Genomic DNA, 25,659 nt, shown 5'->3' with positions numbered 1-25,659 from the left:
TGAAAAATGAAAACCCATGACCTGAATATAGAGAAGAAGCCTTTTTTATACTCTATCAAGAAATATATGAGATTATAACTTATAAGGAAAAGATTTGCTGCTTGGTTTAGTACTGTACTGTTTAGTACTATTGGTTTTCAAAGTTTAACTGTTTTTTTCCTAACCTGTTTCGTACCACAGATGATGATAAAAATGCATCTTAAGGAAAAACCATCATCAATATAATAGTATTGTGCTATATGTAATAGCTAGCTAGAATATATTTCATGCATTCGGAGGCTCTACTCGCCAATTACATTTTATTCCTATGGACAATGTAATCTATTGGAATTGCATGGTGAGTTGCCAGGAAAGCCAGTATTTGGGAAGTATTTCAAATCTAATAGGAAAATTGTATATACATATTGGCTAAGAATTGTATGCTTGTGGGGATGACTAATCTCAGAAACACCTTGAAAGGAACTAAACTGATGAATGCCAATTGGAGAAAAGGAATGAGTTAAAGAAAAAAAAAACAGATGCAATAAGAGACAGGATGAGGTCAAAGAAACTAAACTATAGAGAAATTCTTTGTCTTTGTAGATGCATCTGTGACTGGAGGATGGTAGAACTATGGAAGTGGTGTTTAATGTTACCCAGATCCCTATAAGTATTGGTGGAAGGTAACTGGTTCCAAGACATACATTTGGGCCATTTCACTAATGAACTAGTTGATGTTCCAACTTTTGTATCACTAAAAGTTTCTTTTAATCTCTGAAGAAGAACCAACTACTAGGAAGGTGAGAAGGATTAACCAAGCCTTCATGTTGTGTTTTGTGTGACTAATGAAGATTTCAGGATAAGCTGAGATTAGTTTACGATCAAGTAAGACAAATGAATAAAAACGTATCATTATGTTTAATTCAACAATATTATATTAAGTAATTGCTATGTTCTACAGTCTAGTAGTAGTGGCACTGAGGCTTAGAAATATAAAAAATAGAGTTCAGGTCAAGATGGGGGCTTAGAGAGAGCTAAAGTTCAGATCTCTGGAAACCCCTTCCTTACCGATCTCAAACTGTATGCTCCTAGGACACCGAAATTCAAAACAAACAACAGGATATATCCAAGGAACCCTCCTCCTTGACCTGGACCTGGATCAAAAGGTAAGGCCCCCCAAAAGCCAGAACCGAAGATCACTCGGATCTAAGGGATAGGCAGAAGGAAGGTACCAGGACCCATTCCCCCCAACCCAGAGCTCTGAGTCTGAGGCAGCAGCGGGAACCTAAGAGCCAGCAAAAGGACCCCAGGGCCGGCTATTTGGAAGGCCTAACCCTAAAAACAACCTGAGCCAGTCGCAGGGGCACCCAGACAGCAGGGAAACAGAGAGAGACAGAGAGGAGCCTGTAGCCACCTGGCTGGATCCTTCCGTCCAAGTCTCAGGGAAGGTCCCTGCTTGAAGACACACTCAATACAACCCAGGGGAAGTTAATCCTATCAGGAGCCCTAAGAGCTCCGGGAAGCCATGGCCCCTCCCCCCACAGAGTGCAGGCCTCTCTGGCCCACAAAGGCTCTGAGATACCTCAGGGAAAGTGCAAAGCCAGGCTTAGAGCGTGGGAGTAAGGCAACAAAGAAACATCGGGAGGGGACTGAGAGCAGTAACACCAACTAATGGACAATTTTCCTGGGGCTAAAGCCTCTGAACACCAGACAGAGATAAGAAAAACTAGCCCTCCCCACTCAGATAGAGATGGCAAACTCCACAGAAGCACAAAAGTCCCAAAACTCCAAGAAAAACAAGAAGAAGGGGGCAACTTTGGACACATTTTATGGAGCAAAAATACAAAATACAGAGGAGATAGAAGAGGAAACACAAGCAAATGCTTCGAAACCTTCCAAAGGAAACGGAAACTCTCCACAAAACAATGAAGAATTTGAATTGGAAATGATTAAAAAGATGGAAACCTTCTGGGAGGAAAAGTGGGAAATAATGCAAAAGAAATTCACACATCTACAAAACCAGTTTGACCAAACTGAAAAGGAAAACCAGGCTTTAAAAGCCAGAATCAGCCAACTGGAAGAAAACGAGCAAAAATTAATAAAGCAAAGCCAAAAGACCAAGAAATTAGAAGAGAACATAAAATATCTCACTGACAAGGTCATAGACTTGGAAAATAGAGGGAGAAGAGACAATTTAAGAATAATTGGACTACCAGAAAAGCCAGAAATAAACAGCAAACTCGACATCGTAATACACGAAATAATCAAAGAAAATTGCCCAGAGATTCTAGAACAAGGGGGCAATACAGCCACTGACAGAGCTCACAGAACACTCTCTACACTAAATCCCCAAAAGACAACTCCCAGGAATGTAATTGCCAAATTCCAAAGCTTTCAAGCAAAAGAAAAAAATCTTAAAAGAAGCCAGAAAAAAGACAATTTAGATATAAAGGAATGCCAATCAGGGTCACACAAGACCTTGCAAGTGCCACTCTGAATGACTGTAAGGCATGGAACACGATTTTCAGAAAGGCAAGAGAGCTGGGCCTTCAACCAAGAATCAGCTACCAATCAAAACTGACTATATACTTCCAAGGGAAAGTATGGGCATTCAACAAAATAGAAGATTTCCAAGTTTTTGCAAAGAAAAGACCAGAGCTCTGTGGAAAGTTTGATATCGAAAAACAAAGAGCATGGAATACCTGAAAAGGTAAATATGAAGGAAAGGGAAAAGGAGAAAAATGTTATCTTTTTCTATTATTCAAACTCTCTTCTATAAGGACTATATTTATATCAATCTATGTATATTAATATGTGGGGAAAAGGTAATGTGTAAATAGGGGGAAAAGAAAGACCAAATAGAATAATGTTACTTACACAAAGATTCACACAGGAAGGGGAGGGGAACAAAACTCCTATAAGAAGGAGAGGAAGAGAGTTTTTACTTAAACCTTAATCTCAGTGAAATCAACTCTGAGGGGGAAGAACATACAGATCTATTGGGATCTTGAATTCTATCTTACCCAACAAGGGTTGGGAGACGGGAAAACCAAGAGGGTAGAGGGGGAGGAAACATAAAAAAGGGAGGGAAGAAGAGGGAGGTGGGGGAGGGAACAAAAAGGGAGGCGCTAGAAAGGGAAATATATCAAGGGAGGGGACAAGGGGGGCTGATTTAAAATAAATCACTGGATTAAAAAGTTAGAGGTGAAGAAGAAAGGTTAGAATTAGGGAAGGATATCAAAATGCCAGGGAGTCCACAAGTGACAATCATAATTTTGAATGTGAATGGGATGAACTCAACCATAAAAAGTAGATGAATAGCAGAATGGATTTGAATCCAAAACCCTACCATATGTTGTCTTCAAGAAACACACACGAGGTGGGTAGATACTCAAAACGTCAGAATTAAAGGATGAGTAAGACCTTCTGGGCCTCAACATGACAGAAAGAAGGCAGGAGTTGCAATCATGATATCTGACAAAGCCAAAGCAAAAATAGACTTGATAAAAAGGAATAGGAAAGGTAATTACATTCTGTTAAAAGGGATTTTAGATAATGAGGAAATATCACTAATCAACATATATGCATCAAATAATATAGCACCCAAATTTCTAATGGAGAAACTAGGAGAATTGAAGGAAGAAATAGACAGTAAAACCATATTAGTGGGAGACTTGAACCAACCATTATCAAATTTAGATAAATCAAATCAAAAAATAAATCAGAAAGAAGTAAAAGAAGTGAATGAAATCTTAGAAAAATTAGAGTTAATAGACATATGGAGAAAAATAAATAGGGACAAAAAGGAATATACCTTCTTCTCAGCACCACATGGCACATTCACAAAGAGTGACCATACACTAGGTCACAGAAACATGGCATACAAATTCAGAAAAGCAGAAATAATAAATGCAGCCTTTTCAGATCACAAGGCAATAAAAATAATGATCAGTAATGGTACATAGAAAACCAAATCAAAAACTAAATGGAAATTAAACAATATGATACTCCAAAATCATTTACTTAGAGAAGAAATCATAGAAACAATTAATAATTTTATCGAGTAAATTGACAACGTTGAGACATCCTTTCAAACCTTTTGGGATGCAGCCAAAGCAGTAATCAGAGGTAAATTCATATCTCTGAGTGCATATATTAACAAACTAGGGAGAGCAGCGATCAATCAATTGGAAATGCAAATGAAAAAACTCAAAGCAATCAAATTAAAAACCCCCAGCAGAAAACCAAACTAGAGATCCTTAAAATTAAGGGAGAAATTAATAAAATCGAAAGTGATAGAACTATTGATTTAATAAATAAGACACGAAGCTGGTACTTTGAAAAAACAAACAAAATAGACAAAGTACTGGTCAATCTAATTAAAAAAAGGAAGGAAGAAAAGGAAATTAACAGCATCAAAAATGAAAAGGGGGGCATCACCTCCAATGAAGAGGAAATTAAGGCAATCATTAATAAATACACCAATTTAGGTGACATGGATGAATATATACAAAAATACAAACTGCCTAGACTAACAGAAGAAGAAATAGAATTCTTAAATAATCCCATATCAGAAAATGAAATCCAACAGGCCATTAAAGAACTCCCTAAGAAAAATCCCCAGGGCACAACGGATTCACAAGTGAATTCTATCAAACATTCAGAGAACAGTTAATCCCAATACTATACAAACTATTTGACATAATAAGCAAAGAGGGAGTTCTACCAAACTCCTTTTATGACACAAACATGGTACTGATTCCAAAACCAGGCAGGTCAAAAACAGAGAAAGAAAACTATAGACCAATCTCCCTAATGAATATAGATGCAAAAATCTTAAATCTGATACTAGCAAAAAGACTCCAGCAAGTGATCAGAAGGGTCATCCACCATGATCAAGTAGGATTTATACCAGGGATGCAGGGCTGGTTCAATATTAGGAAAACTATCCACATAATTTACCACATCAACAAACAAACCAACAAGAATCACATGATTATTTCAATAGATGCAGAAAAAGCATTTGATAAAATACAACATCCATTCCTATTAAAACACTAGAAAGCATAGGAATAGAAGGATCGTTCCTAAAAATAATAAATAGTATATATCTAATACCATCAGCTAATATCATCTGCAATGGGGATAAACTAGATGCATTCCCAATAAGATCAGGAGTGAAACAAGGATGCCCATTATCACCTCTACTATTAAACATCATACTAGAAACACTAGCAGTAGCAATTAGAGAAGAAAAAGAAATTGAAGGCATCAACATAGGCAAGGAGGAGACCAAGTTATCACTCTTTGCAGATGACATGATGGTCTACTTAAAGGATCCTAGAGATTCAACCAAAAAGCTAATTGAAATAATCAACAACTTTAGCAAAGTTGCAGGATACAAAATAAACCCACATGAGTCATCAGCATTTCTATATATCTCCAACACAGCTCAGCAGCAAAAACTAGAAAGAGAAATCCCATTCAAAATCACCTTAGACAAAATAAAATACCTAGGAATCTATCTCCCGAGACAAATACAGGAACTATATGAATACAACTACAAAACACTCTCCACACAACTAAAACTAGACTTGAGCAATTGGAAAAACATTAACTGCTCATGGATAGGACGAGCCAATATAATAAAAATGACCATCCTACCCAAACTTATTTATCTATTTAGTGCCATACCCATTGAACTACCAAAATACTTCTTCACTGATTTAGAAAAAACCATAACAAAGTTCATTTGGAAGAACAAAAGATCAAGGATATCCAGGGAAATAATGAAAAAAAACACATATGATGGGGGCCTTGCAGTCCCTGACCTTAAACTATATTACAAAGCAGCAACCATCAAAACAATTTGGTACTGGCTAAGAGACATAAAGGAGGATCAGTGGAATAGACTGGGGGAAAGCGACCTCAGCAAGACAGTATACGATAAACCCAAAGATCCCAGCTTTTGGGACAAAAATCCACTATTCAATAAAAACTGCTGGGAAAATTGGAAGACATTGTTGGAGAGTATAGGAATTGATCGACACCTCACACCCTACACCAAGATAAATTCAAAATGGGTGAATGACTTAACCATAAAGAAAGAAACCATAAGTAAATTGGGTAAACACAGAATAGTATACATGTCAGACCTTTGTGAGGGGAGAGACTTTAAAACCAAGCAAGACATAGAAAGAATCACAAAATGTAAAATAAATAATTTTGACTACATCAAATTAAAAAGCTTTTGTACAAACAAAACCAATGTAACTAAAATCAGAAGGGAAACAACAAATTGGGAAAAAATCTTCACAGAAACCTCTGACAAAGGTTTAATTATTCAAATTTATAAAGAGCTAAATCAACTGTACAAAAATCAAGCCATTCTGCAATTAATAAATGGGCAAGGGACATGGATAGGCAGTTCTCAGATAAAGAAATCAAAACTATTAATAAGTACATGAAGAAGTCTTCTAAATCTCTTATAATCAGAGAGATGCAAATCAAAACAACTCTGAGGTATCACCTCACACCTAGCAGATTGGCTAACATGATAGCAAAGGAAAGTAATGAATGCTGGAGGGGATGTGGAAAAGTAGGGACATTAATTCATTGCTGATGGAGTTGTGAACTGATCCAACCATTCTGGAGGGCAATTTGGAACTATGCCCAAAGGGAGATAAAAGAATGTCTACCCTTTGATCCAGCCATAGTACTGCTGGGTCTGTACCCCAAAGAGATAATGGGGAAAAAGACTTGTACAAGAATATTCATAGCTGCTCTCTTTGTGGTAGCCAAAAATTGGAAAACGAGGGGATGCCCATCAATTGGGGAATGGCTGAACAAATTGTGTTATATGTTGGTGATGGAATACTATTGTGCAAAAAGGAATAATAAAGTGGAGGAATTCCAGGGAGACTCGAACGACCTCCAGGAAGTGATGCAGAGTGAGAGGAGCAGAACCAGGAGAACATTGTACACAGAGACTAATACACTGTGATATAATCAAACGTAATGGACTTCTCCGTTAGTGGCGGTGTAATATCCGTGAACAATCTGCAGGGATCTAGGAAAAAAAAACACTATCCATAAGCAGAGGACAAACTGTGGGAGTAGAAACACGGAGGAAAAGCAACTGCCTGATGCCTGACTACAGCAGTTGAGGGGACATGACAGAGGAGACACTCTAAATAAACACTCTAATGCAAATACTAACAACATGGCAATGGGTTCAAATCAAGAACACATGTGATACCCAGTGGAATCACGCATAGGCTATGGGGGGTGGGGGGAAGAAAAGAAAATGATCTTTGTCTTTAATGAATAATGCTTGGAAATGATCAAATAAAATATTATTTAAATGTAAAAAAAAGAAATATAAGCAATATATTTATTAAGCCAATATTCAATGGGAAAGTTTTTTGTTCTATTTTGGTTATCAAATAGTTTCTTTTAGATGAAAGATATTTTAGATTTTTATATTTTAGATGAGAGAAAATGAGTTTTGGAAGTGGGAGTGTTGTAATTTTGGAAGTGATAGGTATCAGTACACAAATAAAACTTTTTTTTAGAAAATCAAAGACTTCCTTTTCCTGTAGTCTTTGAGAGGAAGAAGCAAAAATGAATGTCAAATAAGAGATATTTCAAAATGGAGAAAAAATAGAACGCAAGATACAGACACTGACTTAATCACAGTCTTCTATATGAAATATAATTCAAGACCATCAAATGTAAATGAAGATGGCCTGAGACTTTAAAGATAGATGTCAAGATTCTAAATAGCTGATTGAGAAGTCTGAGTTGAGGATATGAAGAAAGAGGAGTGATTACTACCACCAGGATCATAGAAAGTTACATATAGATAATGAGTTTAGGATGGAGACCCAGAACCAGGACAAATAGGAACATGCTGGAGCAAGGAGTCTAAGTGATTGCAGTGTACAATCACTCCAGTGATCAGAGCCATTATGCATATGAATATTAACTGTGAGGGTAAGTCAATTATACAATGCATATTTATATCTATATTGGTATTAATATCAATCTAACTATTAATCTACACGCTTAAAGGCAGAGAAAGCAGTGGCTTAGATGTCTAGTAGGCAGGCAGGATCCCACACAACAAAAAATGAATTAACTTGACAAATAACATTGAGTGAGAACTACATGTTGGGTATGAGTCCTCTCAATATCAAATATGCATATATATATATATATATATGGCTTAAAAGAACTGGAAGCAGAACTGTTTACTAGCTACAATATTTGAAATTGGACTTCCATCCTTCCTTTAGAAATTGATTCAATTGTCACAGTTCATCAGAATCCTACTCTGATATTGCCTCATGTGAAGGTGGCACTCAAGGGTCTCAAAAGGTAGAATAGCCAAGGATAATCTTATCTAGTGCTATTAATATTTATATAAAGGACTTCCGGTTAAGATGGCGGCGTAGAGAAAGCTGAAGTTCAGATCTCCGGAAAACCCTTCCCGACCGATCTCAAACTAGAAGCTCCTAAGGCGCCGAAATTCAAAACGATCAACAGCACAGACCCTGGGAACCCTCCTCCTGGACCTGGACCCGGTTCAAAAGGTACGGCTCCCCTTAAAAGCCAGAACCCGAGATCCCTCGGACCTCAGGGGTAGGAGCGCAGAGTCCAAGGCTCCCGGAAGCGGCAGCCGCGCCGGGCTCAGAGAGCAGGGTCTGAGGAACAACAACCCTCAGGGTCTTCTACCCAAGTCCCAGTCCGGGTGAAAGTTACTGCCTGGGGCTTCCGCTGCAGAGAGCCGGTAGGTCCGGGTGAAAGTTACTGCCTGGGGCCTCCGCTGCAAAGAGCTGGTCGGTCCGGGTGAAAGTTACTGCCTGGAGCCTCCGCTGCAGAGAGCTGGTCAAAACAACAGCAACCCTCAGGGCGGGCAAGACAGCCTCACGGGCTGGATCCTGCTATCCAAGTCTCAGTGAAAGTCTGTGCTCTCGGAGCTTGGGGAAGCGGCAGCCCATCCCCCCGCAGGCCTACGAAACAGCCTCACGGCCAGGGATTCTGAAGGCAACTTCCGGAAATCGAGCCAGGGGGAGAGTGTGGCCTCGTGGTCCGACCCTTCCATTCCAGTTCCAGTGAGGCATATTCAGTTTAACCCAGGGAACGCTCATAGAACCAACATCTGCCCAGGACTAAAGCCACTGATCACCAGACAAAGACAAGAAAAGCCAATCCTCCACGTTCAGAGATGACAAATTCCACAGAAGCACAGAAGCCCCAAAATACCAAGAAAAATAAGAAGAAAGGGGCGACTCTGGACACATTCTATGGAGCCAAAATACAAAATACAGAGCAGATAGAAGAAGATATACAAGAAAATTCTCCAAAATCTTCCAAAGGAAATAGAAACTCTCCACAAACCCATGAAGAATTTGAATCAGAAAGGACCAAAAAGATGGAAGCCCTCTGGGAGGAAAAGTGGGAAATGATGCAAAAGAAATTCACGCATCTACAAAACCAGTTTGACCAAACTGTAAAAGAAAACCAGGCTTTAAAGCAAGAACTAATAAAGCAAAGCCAAAACACCAAGAAATTAGAAGAGAACATAAAATATCTCACCGACAAGGTGATAGATCTGGAAAACAGGGGGAGAAGAGAAAATTTAAGAATAATTGGACTCCCAGAAAAGCCAGAAATAAACACCAAACTGGACATGGTGATACAAGATATAATCAAAGAAAATTGCCCAGAGATTCTAGAACAAGGGGGCAATACATCCACTGACAGAGCTCACAGAACACCTTCTACACTAAACCCCCAAAAGACAACTCCCAGGAATGTAATTGCCAAATTCCAAAGCTATCAAACAAAAGAAAAAATCCTACAGGAAGCCAGAAAAAGACAATTTAGATATAAAGGAATGCCAATCAGGGTCACACAAGACCTTGCAAGTTCTACGCTGAATGATCGTAAGGCATGGAACATGATCTTCAGAAAGGCAAGAGAGCTGGGTCTCCAACCAAGAATCAGCTACCCAGCAAAACTGACTATATACTTCCAAGGGAGAGTATGGGCATTCAACAAAATAGAAGACTTCCAACTTTTTGCAAAGAAAAGACCAGAGCTCTGTGGAAAGTTTGATACCGAAAATCAAAGAGCAAGGAATACCTGAAAAGGTAAATATTAAGGAAAGGGGAAAAATGTTATCTTCTTTTACTCAAACTCTCTTCTATAAGGACTACATTTATATCAACCTATGTATACTAATATGTGGGGAAAATGTAATGTATAAATAGGGGGTAAAGAAAGACCAAATAGAATAATGGTTCTCACACAAAGATTCACAGGGGAAGGGGAGGGGAAGAAAACTCCTATAAGAAGGAGAGGAAGAGAGGGGGGGGGGGTTACTTAAACCTCAATCTCAGGGAAATCAACTGAGAGGGAAAAACATCCAGATCCATTGGGATCTTGAATTCTATCTTACCCAACAAGGGTAAGGAGAAGGGAAAACCAAGGGGGGGAGGGGGGGAGGGAGAACAAAAAGGGAGGGAAAGAGAGGGGGGAGGGGGAGGGAACAAAAAGGGAGGGACTAAAAAGGGAAACATCAAGGGAGGGGACAAGGGGGACTGATTCAAAGTAAATCACTGGACTAAAAGGTAGAGCCGAAGAAGAAAAGGTTAGAATTAGGGAAGGCAATCAAAATGCCAGGGAGTCCACAAATGACAATCATAACTTTGAACGTGAATGGGATGAACTCACCCATAAAACGTAGACGAATAGCTGAATGGATTAGAATCCAAAACCCTACCATATGTTGTCTTCAAGAAACACACATGAGGCGGGTTGACACCCACAAGGTCAGAATTAAAGGATGGAGTAAGACCTTCTGGGCCTCAACTGATAGAAAGAAGGCAGGAGTGGTAATCATGATATCTGATAAAGCCAATGCAAAAATAGACCTGATCAAAAGGGATAGGGAAGGTAATTATATTTTGTTAAAAGGGACTCTAGACAATGAGGAAATATCATTAATCAACATGTATGCACCAAATAATATAGCACCCAAATTTCTAATGGAGAAACTAGGAGAATTGAAGGAAGAAATAGACAATAAAACCATACTAGTGGGAGACTTAAACCAACCATTATCAAATTTAGATAAATCAAATCAAAAAATAAATAAGAAAGAGGTAAAAGAAGTGAATGAAATCTTAGAAAAATTAGAATTAATAGACATATGGAGAAAAATAAATAGGGATAAAAAGGAATACACCTTCTTCTCAGCACCACATGGCACATTCACAAAAATTGACCATACATTAGGTCACAGAAACATAGCACACAAATGCAAAAAAGCAGAAATAATGAATGCAGCCTTCTCAGATCACAAGGCAATAAAAATAATGATTAGTAATGGTACATGGAAAACCAAATCTAAAACCAATTGGAAATTAAACAATATGATACTCCAAAACCGTTTAGCTAAAGAAGAAATCATAGAAACAATTAATAATTTCATCAAGGAAAATGACAATGGCGAAACATCCTTTCAAACCTTTTGGGATGCAGCCAAAGCGGTAATCAGAGGCAAATTCATATCCCTGAAAGCTCATATTAACAAACAAGGGAGAGCAGAGATCAATCAATTGGAAATGCAATTGAAAAAACTCGAAAGCGATCAAATTAAAAACCCCCAGCAGAAAACCAAATTAGAAATCCTAAAAATTAAGGGAGAAATTAATAAAATCGAAAGTGATAGAACTATTGATTTAATAAATAAGACAAGAAGCTGGTACTTTGAAAAAACAAACAAAATAGACAAAGTACTGGTCAATCTAATTAAAAAAAGGAAGGAAGAAAAGCAAATTCACAGCATTAAAGATGAAAAGGGGGACAGCACCTCCAATGAGGAGGAAATTAAGGCAATCATTAGAAATTACTTTGCCCAATTATATGGCAATAAATACACCAATTTAGGAGAAATGGATGAATATATACAAAAATACAAATTGCCTAGACTAACAGAAGAGGAAATAGAATTCTTAAATAATCCCATATCAGAAATTGAAATCCATCAAGCCATCAAAGAACTTCCTAAGAAAAAATCCCCAGGGCCTGATGGATTCACCTGTGAATTCTATCAAACATTCAGAGAACAATTAACCCCAATACTATACAAACTATTTGACATAATAAGCAAAGAGGGAGTTCTACCAAACTCCTTTTACGACACAAACATGGTACTGATTCCAAAACCAGGCAGGTCAAAAACAGAGAAAGAAAACTATAGACCAATCTCCCTAATGAATATAGATGCAAAAATTTTAAATAGGATACTAGCAAAAAGACTCCAGCAAGTGATCAGAAGGATCATTCACCATGATCAAGTAGGATTCATACCAGGGATGCAGGGCTGGTTCAACATTAGGAAAACCATCCACATAATTGACCACATCAACAAGCAAACTAGCAAGAACCACATGATTATCTCAATAGATGCAGAAAAAGCCTTTGATAAAATACAACACCCATTCCTATTAAAAACACTAGAAAGCATAGGAATAGAAGGGTCATTCCTAAAAATAATAAACAGTATATATCTAAAACCAACAGCTAATATCATCTGCAATGGGGATAAACTAGATGCATTCCCAATAAGATCAGGAGTGAAACAAGGATGCCCATTATCACCTCTACTATTTGACATTGTACTAGAAACACTAGCAGTAGCAATTAGAGAAGATAAAGAAATTGAAGGCATCAGAATAGGCAAGGAGGAGACCAAGTTATCACTCTTTGCGGATGACATGATGGTCTACTTAAAGAATCCTAGAGATTCAACCAAAAAGCTAATTGAAATAATCAACAACTTTAGCAAAGTTGCAGGATACAAAATAAACCCACATAAATCATCAGCTTTTCTATATATCTCCAACACAGCTCAGCAGCAAGAACTAGAAAGAGAAATCCCATTCAAAATCACCTTAGACAAAATAAAGTACCTAGGAATCTATCTCCCAAGACAAACACAGGAACTATATGAACACAACTACAAAACACTCGCCACACAACTAAAACTAGACTTGAACAATTGGAAAAACATTAACTGCTCATGGATAGGACGAGCCAATATAATAAAAATGACCATCCTACCCAAACTTATTTATCTATTTAGTGCCATACCCATTGAACTACCAAAATACTTCTTCACTGATTTAGAAAAAACCATAACAAAGTTCATTTGGAAGAACAAAAGATCAAGGATATCCAGGGAAATAATGAAAAAAAACACATATGATGGGGGCCTTGCAGTCCCAGACCTCAAACTATATTACAAAGCAGCAGTCATCAAAACAATTTGGTACTGGCTAAGAAACAGAAAGGAAGATCAGTGGAATAGACTGGGGGAAAACGACCTCAGCAAGACAGTATACGATAAACCCAAAGATCCCAGCTTTTGGGACAAAAATCCACTATTCGATAAAAACTGCTGGGAAAATTGGAAGACAGTGTGGGAGAGACTAGGAATAGATCAACACCTCACACCCTACACCAAGATAAATTCAAAATGGGTGAGTGACTTAAACATAAAGAAGGAAACCATAAGTAAATTGGGTAAACACAGAATAGTATACATGTCAGACCTTTGGGAGGGGAAAGGCTTTAAAACCAAGCAAGATATAGAAAGAATCACAAAATGTAAAATAAATAATTTTGACTACATCAAACTAAAAAGCTTTTGTACAAACAAAACCAATATAACTAAAATCAGAAGGGAAACAACAAATTGGGAAAAAATCTTCATAGAAACCTCTGACAAAGGTTTAATTACTCATATTTATAATGAGCTAAATCAATTGTACAAAAAATCAAGCCATTCTCCAGTTGATAAATGGGCAAGGGAAATGGATAGGCAGTTCTCAGATAAAGAAATCAAAACTATTAACAAGCACATGAAGAAGTGTTCCACATCTCTTATAATCAGAGAGATGCAAATCAAAACAACTCTGAGGTATCACCTCACACCTAGCAGATTGGCTAACATAACAGCAGAGGAAAGTAATGAATGCTGGAGGGGATGTGGCAAAGTAGGGACATTAATTCATTGCTGGTGGAGCTGTGAACTGATCCAACCATTCTGGAGGGCAATTTGGAACTATGCCCAAAGGGCGACAAAAGAATATCTACCCTTTGACCCAGCCATAGCACTGCTGGGTCTGTATCCCAAAGAGATAATGGGGAAAAAGACTTGTACAAAAATATTCATAGCTGCGCTCTTTGTGGTGGCCCAAAACTGGAAAACGAGGGGATGCCCATCAATTGGGGAATGGCTGAACAAACTGTGGTATATGTTGGTGATGGAATACTATTGTGCTCAAAGGAATAATAAAGTGGAGAAGTTCCATGGAGACTGGAACAACCTCCAGGAAGTGATGCAGAGCGAGAGGAGCAGAACCAGGAGAACATTGTACACAGAGACTAATACACTGTGGTATAATCGAACGTAATGGACTTCTCCATTAGGGGCGGTGTAATGTCCCTGAACAACTTTCAGGGATCCAGGAGAAAAAAAATACACCATTCATAAGCAAAGGATAAACTATGGGAGTGGAAACACCGAGAAAAAGCAACTGCCTGAATACAGAGGTTGAGGGGACATGACAGAGGATAGACTTTAAATGAACACTCTAATGCAAATACTATCAACAAAGCAATGGGTTCAAATCAAGAAAACATCTAATGCCCAGTGGACTTACGCGTCGGCTATGGGGGGTGGGGGGGAGGAAAAGAAAATGATCTATGTCTTTAACGAATAATGCTTGGAAATGATCAAATAAAATATATTTAAAAAAAAAATATTTATATAAAGCATGGACCTAATGATTAATTGTTCTTTATTAGAAGTCTAGCCAAAAGGGGATATATATTTACTTATATATATAAACACATATGCAGATGTACATATATACAGTTAACACTTATCTAATATATATGTAGAGTAAAATCTGCATCATTGAAGTTATAAGTCCTTGAAATAATGAAGAAATAATGAAGAAGGAAATTCTCAGTCCTATCCAAAACCCACCAAAGGTCAAATGAATGAATTTCTAATGGTTTATTTGGAGGCCTTATGGATATCAATCATGAAAATCCCTCCAAAAATACCAGATCAGTGCCCATAAGGATATGGCTTGTAGCAAGAACAAGAGAATAGTAGATTCTTGATCTGACTCTGAAGAGTTTGATATTCATTGGGTAGAACTTACACTATGGAAACTCTTCTGGTCCTTTAAATCACAATGCTGTCTGCAGCTATAATCCTAACTATAAAACAAGACTCACTCCTTGTTGAGAGGAATGTGAATGATCAATGGATTCAGGGTCCCATAAATGGCATCAGTGTTGGAGTGCTAAACTATTTGCTTACTGACTGTGACTGACTTCAGAAAAGTAACTTTTTCATCTTGTTTCTTCTGACCATGTCACTGTCTCATACAGAAACCTTCAGTGGATCCCCTATTTCATCTAGAACAAATTATAAACCACTTCATTTGATGTTTAAAGCCTTTCAAAAACTAGACAAACTTATCTTTCCAAGATTATTATTTAGGAATACCATGAAGTGAAAGTCTCTCCTTGACATATACTTATTGCATGACCCAGAATAGGTCTCTTATTCTCCCAGTTGTCCAGGTCAATCTCAAGACTATGAAATCCAGAGAAGGAACTGATCTGCACTGGTAGAAGGAGTCTCCTAACTAGAAGTTCTCTATGTCATAGGAATAATGGTTCATTTATCAAATATAAATTTGGCCAAATTCTCTAAACATTTTAGATTTTATACCTCTATCTGAGAAAAATCTATAAATTTTTTACCAATTTACTGCTTTCTTTTTAATTTTGGCTACATTCTTTTTATTTGTGCAAGAATTTTTTAATTTATGATATACAAAATTATCCATTTTATATGTGATTTAGTTTTTGGATCAAAAAATCAAATCTATATACCATTATATGAAAAATGTTCAAAATCATTATTGATTAGAGAAATTCAAATCAAAACAGTTCTGAGATTTCATCTCACTTATCAAATTGCCTAAAATGATAAAAGGACAAAATGACAAATGTTGGAGTTGATGTGGAAAAACAGGGACACTAACATACTATTGGTAGAACTATGAACCAACTGATCCAGCCATTTTAGAGAACAATTTAGAATTGTGTGTGAAAAGTTATAAAACTATGCATACTTTTTGCAATACCAGCAATACAGCTATTAGGCTTATTTCCTCAAGGGATGAGAGAAAAAGAAAAATAATCTATATGTTCTAAAATATTTATAGTAGCTCTCTCTATGGTGATGAAGATCTGGAAAATTGAAGGGATGCCTATTAATTGGAGAATGGTTAAACAAGTTTTGGTATACAATTGTGAAAGAATACTACTATGCTGTAAGAAATAATAAATAGGTTAATTATAAAAAACATGGAAAGACCTATTTGAAGTTATGAAAAGTGAAAAGAGCAAAAACAAGAGAACTATATATAAAGCAATAGAAATATGGTTTGAAGAATGACTTGTATATATCCACCTACAGAGAAAGAACTGATAAATAGAAATAAGCAAGATATAGTTTATATATATATATATAATATATATATATATATCTTTTTTGTCAAATGGTGCCTTATCTAGAGGGGAAAGGGGAGGGAATGAGGTATTTTAATTCAACAAATATATTTAAATATGTAAATTTTTAAAAGAAAGAAACATTAGGTCCAGAATGTCTGTCTCTATGTCTTGTCCCTCTCTATATACTTGTCTGTATCTATATACAATGTGCATACACATATAGGAATATTTGTTTGTATATATATATGAATACATATGTGTATATCAGTAAGTAACTTACAGAACTCAGCAGAATATAAGAGAAGGCAGGGAATGTCTCATTTTTATATCTGTATCTCATTTCTCAGTGCCTTTGCATACTTTGCATAGGTACCTGAAAATGTTTGTTGATTGTTTGATTAATTGATATTACATGTCTAAGAAATGATTGTTGATTGCTTTATTACTCATTTATAAAATGAAGATAATACTATCTACCCTACTTTCCTTACATGGTTATTATGGGAACATAGGGAAAAAATGAAACATAAATCAATTCAATTCAATTCTACAAATGCTTGTCAAGCACCTATAACTCAGAGATTCTCAATCTGGGGTCTGTCACCTTTAGATGACTATTTTGATATACTTGATTTTCTTTGTAATATTATGTTTTTTCTAATTTTGGGCATTTGAAAGCATGATTCTTTTGGGACAGCTGGGTGGCTCAATAGATTAAGAACCAGGCTTAGAGATGAGAAGTTCTGGTTCAAATTTGGCCTCAGACACTTTCTAGCTGGGTGGCCCTGAGAAAGTCACTTGACCCCCACTGTCAAGTCCTGAATGCTCTTCTTCCTTGTAACCAAGTATTGAATCCAAGTTAGAAGGTAAGGGTTATAAAAAAGAAAGAAAAGGAAGGGAGGACTTAATAGAAGAAGGTGGAATTGACTTTATTTTTTTTTAACTGGCTCCAAGGCAGAAGTGGTAAGGGCTAGGTAATGGGGGATAAGTGACTTGCCCAGGGTCACACAGCTGGGAAGTGTCTGAGGCCAGATTTGAACCTAGGACCTCCTGTCTCTAGGCCTGACTCTCAATCCACTGAGCCACCCAGCTGCCCCCATGGAATTGACTTTAAAGAAAGGAAGGATTTAACTTCAGAGATGTAAATGTGAATGTATTTCAAGTATAGAGTACAATTTATGTGAAGACATGGAAGAGGGAAAGGGTAAGACAAGGCTAATGAATAGTCTATTATACAATTGGACTAGAATATAAACTGTGTGAATGGAAACAGGGCAAAATGCTGGAAAAATAAGAGGATTCAGATTGTGGAGGATATTAAAGGCCACAAGGAATCACTAACAATTATATGTAGAATTAAGAGTATATAAGGCATTTTTAAAGCACTTTAAAATGAAATAAAAAATTAATAATAGCTAGCATAGAACTTATGTGCCAGGTACTATGCTAAGCACTTTACAATTATTGTCTCATTTGATTATTAAATTTATCTCATTTTATTATTAAATCTGACATTTCATGTCAAGTCTGTTTGCTATTCTGCATATGACTGACCTTGGACCTTTACTGCTTAATATTTTCATTAAAGACAGATAAAGACATGGTATAATGATCAAGTTTGCATATGGCACAAAATTAAGAGAGAACTAGCATATCAGGTGACAGGATGAAAAGAAAGATATTGACAAACTAGAAAATCAGGGGACATAAAAATATTAAATTAAATAGGGAAAGGCTTAAAAATCTTATGATTGGGTCCAAAAATTTTGCTTCGCAAATAGAGGATGGGAAATATGTTTAAGAGTGATTTACCTCTAAAGGATCTATAGGTACTGATGGACAACAAGCTCAACAAATGTGAGCAGTATAATAGGCAGCCACGAACATGAAGTGGGCATTGAATTACATTGAAAGGCCTAGCACTCAAAATTAAGGAGATGATATTTGTTATTGTTCCGTAATTTTTCAGTCATGTCTGACTTTTCATGTACCTATTTGGGAATCTTGGCAAAGAAATTAGAGTAATTTGCCATCATTTTACAGATGTGGAAATTGAAGCAAGTAAGGTTAAGTGACTTGCCCAAGGTCACATAGCTAGTAAGTGTCTGGGGCTTCACTGGAACTCAGGAAGATGAGACTTCCTGACTCCAGGTCTGTCACGCTATCTACTTCACCCCCACTTCCCTGAGGATGGGATGACCACAAAATACTCTGCCTGGGTCAGGCTGGGTCTACAATACTGTGCTTCACTTTAGACATCAAAATGCAGAAAATAAATTAGTTGAACATTCCTGTAAAGGACAAATGATACCCCTAAGTCCCTAGGATGTTCTCTGATTCTATGATTTTTCTGTAATTTTTCTCCCCACTGGAACTGTATTAGTCATTTTCTTGCAGGTGTGCCTCAAATTGTAGAGAAGTTGGCATTTCCCTATAGCACGCATGTCCGAGTTCCCTGATCCTTCCTCATCGCTCACCACAAAAGATAATGGGGTGCTAGGCGCTAGCAAAGTTCAAGAAGTAGAGTGATGCATATTCAGTTCCCCATTAGCAGGAGCCAGTGATCATCCGGGCGCTCAAAGTTATTTGAAATGATTCCTGACAAGGTTATTCTTGTAATCAAAAGCCACGGGCTCTAGATGTGTGGGAACGGAGCTGTTTACTACCTACGGTGTTGGAAATTAGAGTCAAGCCCTTAAGTACTTGCTTCAGTGACGGCACAATGCGCTCTTTGAGCTAAAAGCAATTGCTGTGAATAATGTGTACACTGGAGCAAAGGAAGAGATTATTTTATAGTTCTGGAGAAATAGAGAAATGCAGACAGACGTGCTAGTAAGGTGCTCTTGCTTAATAGTGAGAATGAGTGCCAACACGGAGGTTGGCGTGGAGGTTATGGTGTACCTAATGGCATTCAGCCCACTGCCAGATTTCTGGCGATGGACGCCAGCAGAGTATAAAAGCAAGGATAAGAGGGTGCAGGTGGAGTTTCCTGGGAAAAGCATGCCTGAGATAAATTCCCTTAAGCTTTTCTTGTCACAAAAGCATTTTACTTCCTTGATCCGTGACGTGTATGTCTCTTCACAGGTAACTTGCTGTGGAGCCCTTGATGGCCCATAGTGAGGCAAAGCGTGCTTTTGCGATATTGTACAATGGAAAGAGTCCTAGAGTGGGTTCTGGGAACAGATCAAAGATCCAGAGCTGGAAGGGATAAAGTTCAACCATTCCATCTTTTTTCCATTGTAGAGAAGAGAAAACACAGTCGATTCACATTTATTAAGTCCCTGCTGTGTGCCAGGCACTGTGTTAAGCATTGAATCCCAAAGAGGTTATGTGATTTGCCCCAAATTACAAAAGTTATAAGTATCAAAGGTGAGAAATGAACCCAGATTCTCTGATTCCAGCTCAAATGAAATTTTCCACTATGTACCATCCAAGCTGTGCTACTAATTAGTTGTGAAACAGAGGAGAAGTTTTTGATTTCTTGGTTTCCCCCTTTCCTCCCTCTCCTATGAGGCAGCACTAGCTGTCTGACTATGAACAAGAAAAGTTACCCCCTCTTCAAAATGGAAGTTGGAAGGGCAAGAGTAGGAGGGAGAAAGGATGATTGAAGTCATGACATCTTTTAAAAAACATGCCTTACATTCTCTTAGAATGTATAGTAGCATTCCTTTGAGCAATATATTATTCCATCACCAACATATAGTATGGTGCTCAGAGCAATAATAAACTGGAGGAATTCTATGGGAACTGCAACAACCTCCAGGAAGTGGTGCAAAGTGAGAGGAGCAGAACCAGGAGAACATGATACACAGAGATGGATACACTGAGGCACAATTGAATGTAATGGACTTCTCTGCTAACAGCAATGTAATGATGCAGGACAATTCTGAGGAACTTATGAGAAAGAACGCTATCCACATTCAGAGGAAGAACTGTGGGAATAGCAATGCAAAGAAAAACATATTATTGATCACATGGGTTGATGGGTATATGACTGGGTATGTAGACTCTAATTGATCACCCTAGTGCAAATATCAATAATATGGAAATAGGTCTTGATTAACGGCACATTTAAAACCCAGTGGAATTACACATCGGCTACAGGAGGGAGTTTGGGGGGAGGGCAGGGCAATAATATGAATCATTCAACCATGGAAAAATATGCTAAATTAATTAATTAAATAAAAACTTCCAAAAATGAAAAGGGGGGAAGAATCTATAATATCAGTTGCAAGACAAAACAACAGTTAGGGTTAGGCAATTGGGGTGAAGTGATTGGCTCAGGGTCACACAGCTAAGAACTATATGAGACTGGTTTTGAACTCAGAGCCTCCCATGTCTAGACCACTGAACCACTTAGCTGTCTTGTTTGTTGATGACTTCAATTAAAAATGAAAAGACTCTGAGACTTTGGGGAATGTCTGAAGCATTATCATTAAAGGTCATCACAGTAGAGGTCATTAAATCAGGATTCAGGCAATAGGAAGACAAACTCAATTCTAGAGAGCATTATCTCTTGAAGGAAAACTGGTTTATTAAACTACATCTGAAACTATGCCATTAAGAATTTTTAAAAAAAGAGATGTCATTGAAGCTAAGAAAAGGGTAGGAGAGGGTAATTAAAGTTAATAAAGCCTAAAGACAACTTACAGGAAAAGTGTGATCATATAAGAAAGTTATGTTCCAACAAACCCAAATATTTATATCTCTTGCCTAGAGAAAGTCCCATGAACTTTCTCTTCAAAGCTGCCATTTCCTCCTGGTATGAGGACTTGCTCTATTAAATAGTTCATTCTCAGAGGACTTCACTCCTAGTATTTGTCAGCTGAAACCTCCTCAATGGTCAATCATCTATACTGATATATTAATGCACTTCAACCTTCTCTACCAATTTGTCACAACATATTTTAAAATTAAACTGTGATTAAAATTGTTTTGAAATTATTTGTCAGCTGCCAACATCTTTTACAATCAGCTTGTAAAATTCTTACTCCTTGGGGGATTATTTTTTTTTCCTGCAAGGACTCATAAGACCTACAATTTGCAACCATGAGACCTATTATTTGAGATATTTGCATTTATTGAAAGCAGAAGGAGTAATTTCTCTTGAAAATAAGTGTTCTAAACTGTCATTTTCTTTTAGGGGAATCTATTGATCAGTCAACATGTGGCAACATGGTTTCTAGCTAGCCTCTTAATGAAGTTGGTACTTAAAGCAAAGGCATGTGGATCTGAGAGTAGAATCACTCAGCAGTGCAGGCAAGATTCCATAAGTTCACCATTATGTGCCCTATATGGTGTCTTTTTAGCTTCCTAAGATTATAATGCCATCTCTTGGATTAAAACGTTTTAAAGATAAGATGTAATGGGGAAAACATTTGATTCAAGTAAGAGGACAGAATCTCAGATATGGAAAGGATTCCAGAGGCTAGCTAATCAAATCTATGGCCAAACAAGATTTACTTTACAATATAACATCCATGAAATGGTGTAATTAGACTTTGTTTAAAAGCCTTGATGGAGAAGAAATCTAGTACCTCCTGCAGTAGTACATTCCACTTTTAGAAAGTTCTAATTGGAAAGAAAAAAAAAATTTCCTGGCATTAAACCTAAGTTCCTTTGCAATGAGTACCCATATCCATCCCTCCTAGGTCTGTCCTCTGGGGTGAACAAATCAAGTGTCATTACTCTTTACATATAATAACTCTAGACCAAACTTCTTGAAAACCTCTTGGCAAAAAGTTATTTATGAGGCTCCCCATTTCACTTATGGATAGCCCTGTTGGCAAGATTTTCTTTTCTTTGAGATTAAGTTCTTTAATTTAGGTGACTTTTTGTTTTCCCTTCAGAGGAGAATGAATTCATTCCCAGTTGCCAATTCTCTTCAATTCTCCCTCCACAACATCTATCGTATCTGTCTCATTCTCACCACTCACAGGACCACCACCCTATATCATCATCAACCTAGATCTTTGCAATAGCCTCCTAACTGGTCTCCCAGCATCAAATCTCTTCTCTAGTCCCTCCTCCACACAGCTACTAAATTAAAGAACAGATTAAACCATCACACTCAACTTACTAGGCAGTCTCCAGACGGTTCACATTTTCTTTATGATCAAACAGAATTCCATATTATCTGCTATTTATGTTCCTTTAAAATCTGGTTTAGGATTTACAGAATCATTGCACATTATTTTAGAGTTCATCATTTTCTCATTGGAGAAGGATGCCTCTTTACATCATAAGTCCTAAATTTTCATTGATTATTATTATAAAAATTATGTTATTATGCTGTATTCTCCTTGTTCTTCTCACTTTACTTTGCATTAGTTCAACTAAGTCTTCCTTGCATAAATATAGAATGATTTACATGAGCTGATACAAAGTGAAATAAGCAGAAACAGGAAAACAATATGCATAATGACTATAGCAATGTAAAAATGAAAGAAAAGTCCACCTCCCTCTTTACCCACACCCACAAGAAAATGAATACTTTGAAATAATAAATATGCTAGGTGCCGAAGAACATATATGAAGAGACACTTTCCTTCTCTCCTTTGCAGAGTTTGGAGGAAGTGATGATACCTGGGTATGGAACATTTTATTACTATGAAATTTTCCAATGAATTGATGGTTTTTCTTTTTCCTTCTCCTCCCCATTTTCTCCTTTTGTTTAAAACATTCTTTTTATAAGACATGGCTTTATAGATATGAAAAGAAGGAGGAATACATGTAAAAATCTTGACAATAAAAAAGATAGCATTGAAAATATACTTAAAATGATACTTGTTGGTAAAGAGCTATTCATAATACCTCCTTATAACAAACAAAGACTGGATGTTCATTTATAAGGAATATTGTAAAGGTGGATCGTGTTCATGTACGAAGTTCTGTTGGATGACCTATGAGGACCCCTCTACCACTGAGATTCTTTGATTCTGAATTTCTGTAAAATATGTTTCTATTTCATTTGTCTTATTTCCAATAGCTAAATTAGGTAGAATGGATGACATGACATGTAAACTAGAATCCTGATGGGATAAGCGAAGTAGTAGAAACTAAAGTAGATATTTGATTTTAAAATTCTAGTTCACTAAGTGATTGATTCACTTTTAGAAATTATTTGGCCTCATTTCAGTCACAGTTCCATTATCTATAAAATCAAGAGGCTAATAATTAACACTGCTTTTGTAAACCTTATAAAAATATTCATCTCTGTGAGTTGACCTAGTTAAACCAAGAAGTTATCCATATTCTCAGGCTGTTCCCCAATGACATTGGTCATTCCTGTCAGAATTGCAGGTACTTCATTTCCTAGATTTGTAGAATATTACAGTTTGAAGGGACTTCATGCAGTATCTGATCTCACCCCTCACTAAAGCATGAATCCCTGATATTGACTCTGATAAGTGGTCATCCAGTCTCTACTTGATTGCTTCCAATAAGGAAGAATTCAATACTTTCAGGGATAGTCCATTACCTTTTAGTACCCCTCTAGTTGTTGTAAACTTTTTCCTTCTTTCAAAACAAAAAATCTGTCAAACTTCTACAGTTGTAGAACCATCCTCTGTGGTCAGAGTAAATTCAACTGCTAACAAAGCAGTTCCTTTTCAAGGCCTATTGGTGAAGAGTAGGACTAGGACACACACATCTTTCCCACAAGAATGCAGATTCACAACATGAGATTTGAGTTGTAAAAATGCCACCTGATATATATGAAGTAAGCAGCCTAACTTTGCCCACTGTACTTGGAAACCCATAGCCTGAATGAGGAGAGGAGCTTTGTTAGATTTAAATTAATATCCAATAACTCCAAGTATTATATTTTATAAGGTTTATTAGTCATCACTTGAAGTAGAAGAATAAAAGAACAAAGTACAACCATGTGAGTAAACCGCTCCTGCCTGGTTTCTCCCCCAACTTCCTCCAACCACATTCCCAGGAAAAGAGAGAGGGAGGAGCTACACAAAATTTATATTGTCTCTACCTTAGAACATAAGGTAAATATGCAAATGGGATGCTGGGAAAGAGAATACTGGGGAGAAAATCCTAATTACACAGCTTCTTCTGCTTGATATTTTCTCTATATTAGACAAGATAGGAGCTGATACATTTAGGGAATGTTTTGGCATTGTGATTCCATGAAAACAGGCCAGGTTGGATTAGATGTGCCCAGACTAATTGCAGGAAATTAAATACAACACAAAAGAACAGAGAGTTATATTGTTACCATTAAAGGGAAATCAGAATTCACCATCCTTCTTCCTGTACTGTTTTCCACAAAATGTACAAACTTTTAGTTTACATTGTTCTGTGTTTATATTGTCTCTACCTTAGAACATAAGGTAGTTCTCTATTTGTAGTTCTCTATTCTGACTAGTATTTTAGAGATTTGTATTCTTTTTTAAAAGTATTTTATTTTTCCCTATTTGTAAAAAACAAATTTTTAAGAGGCATTTTTTAAGTTTTGAGTTTCAAATTCTCTCCCTTCTTCTGACCCACTTTCCCCTCCTGCCCTCCTCCACCATCCCTGAAATGGTAAGCAATCTGATATAGATTTTATATGTGTAATCATGTAAAACATTTTTCCATACTAGTCATTTTATGGAAAACATCTCAAATGAAAAAGAAGAAAATTAAATATAGTATGTTTCAGTTTGTATTTAGACTCCATAATTTCTTTCTTGGAGAGCACATGGCATTTTTCATTAGAAGTCTTTGGGATTGTCTTGGATCATTGAATTGATGAAAATAACTAGGTCATTCACAATTGTTCACAAAGAAAAATTGCTTTCACTGTGTGTAGTGTTCTGGTTCTACTCATTTCTCTTGCCATCAGTTCATGTAAATCTTTCCAGACTTTTCTGAAATCATCTTGCTTGTCATTTCTTATAGCAGAATAATATTTCATAATTATCATATGCCACATCTTGTTCAACCATTCCCCAATTGAAGAACAACCCCTCACTTTTCAATTCTTTGCTACAACAAAAAGTTGCAAAAATATTTTTGTACAAATAGGTACTTTTCTCTTTTTTTGAATCTCTTTGGGATACAGACTTAGTA

This window comes from Monodelphis domestica, chromosome 1 (assembly GCF_027887165.1).
Source record: "Monodelphis domestica isolate mMonDom1 chromosome 1, mMonDom1.pri, whole genome shotgun sequence".
In the NCBI taxonomy this organism is placed as follows: domain Eukaryota; kingdom Metazoa; phylum Chordata; class Mammalia; order Didelphimorphia; family Didelphidae; genus Monodelphis; species Monodelphis domestica.
The sequence above is the reverse complement of the archived record's forward strand: the minus strand, read 5'-3'. Positions refer to the sequence as shown.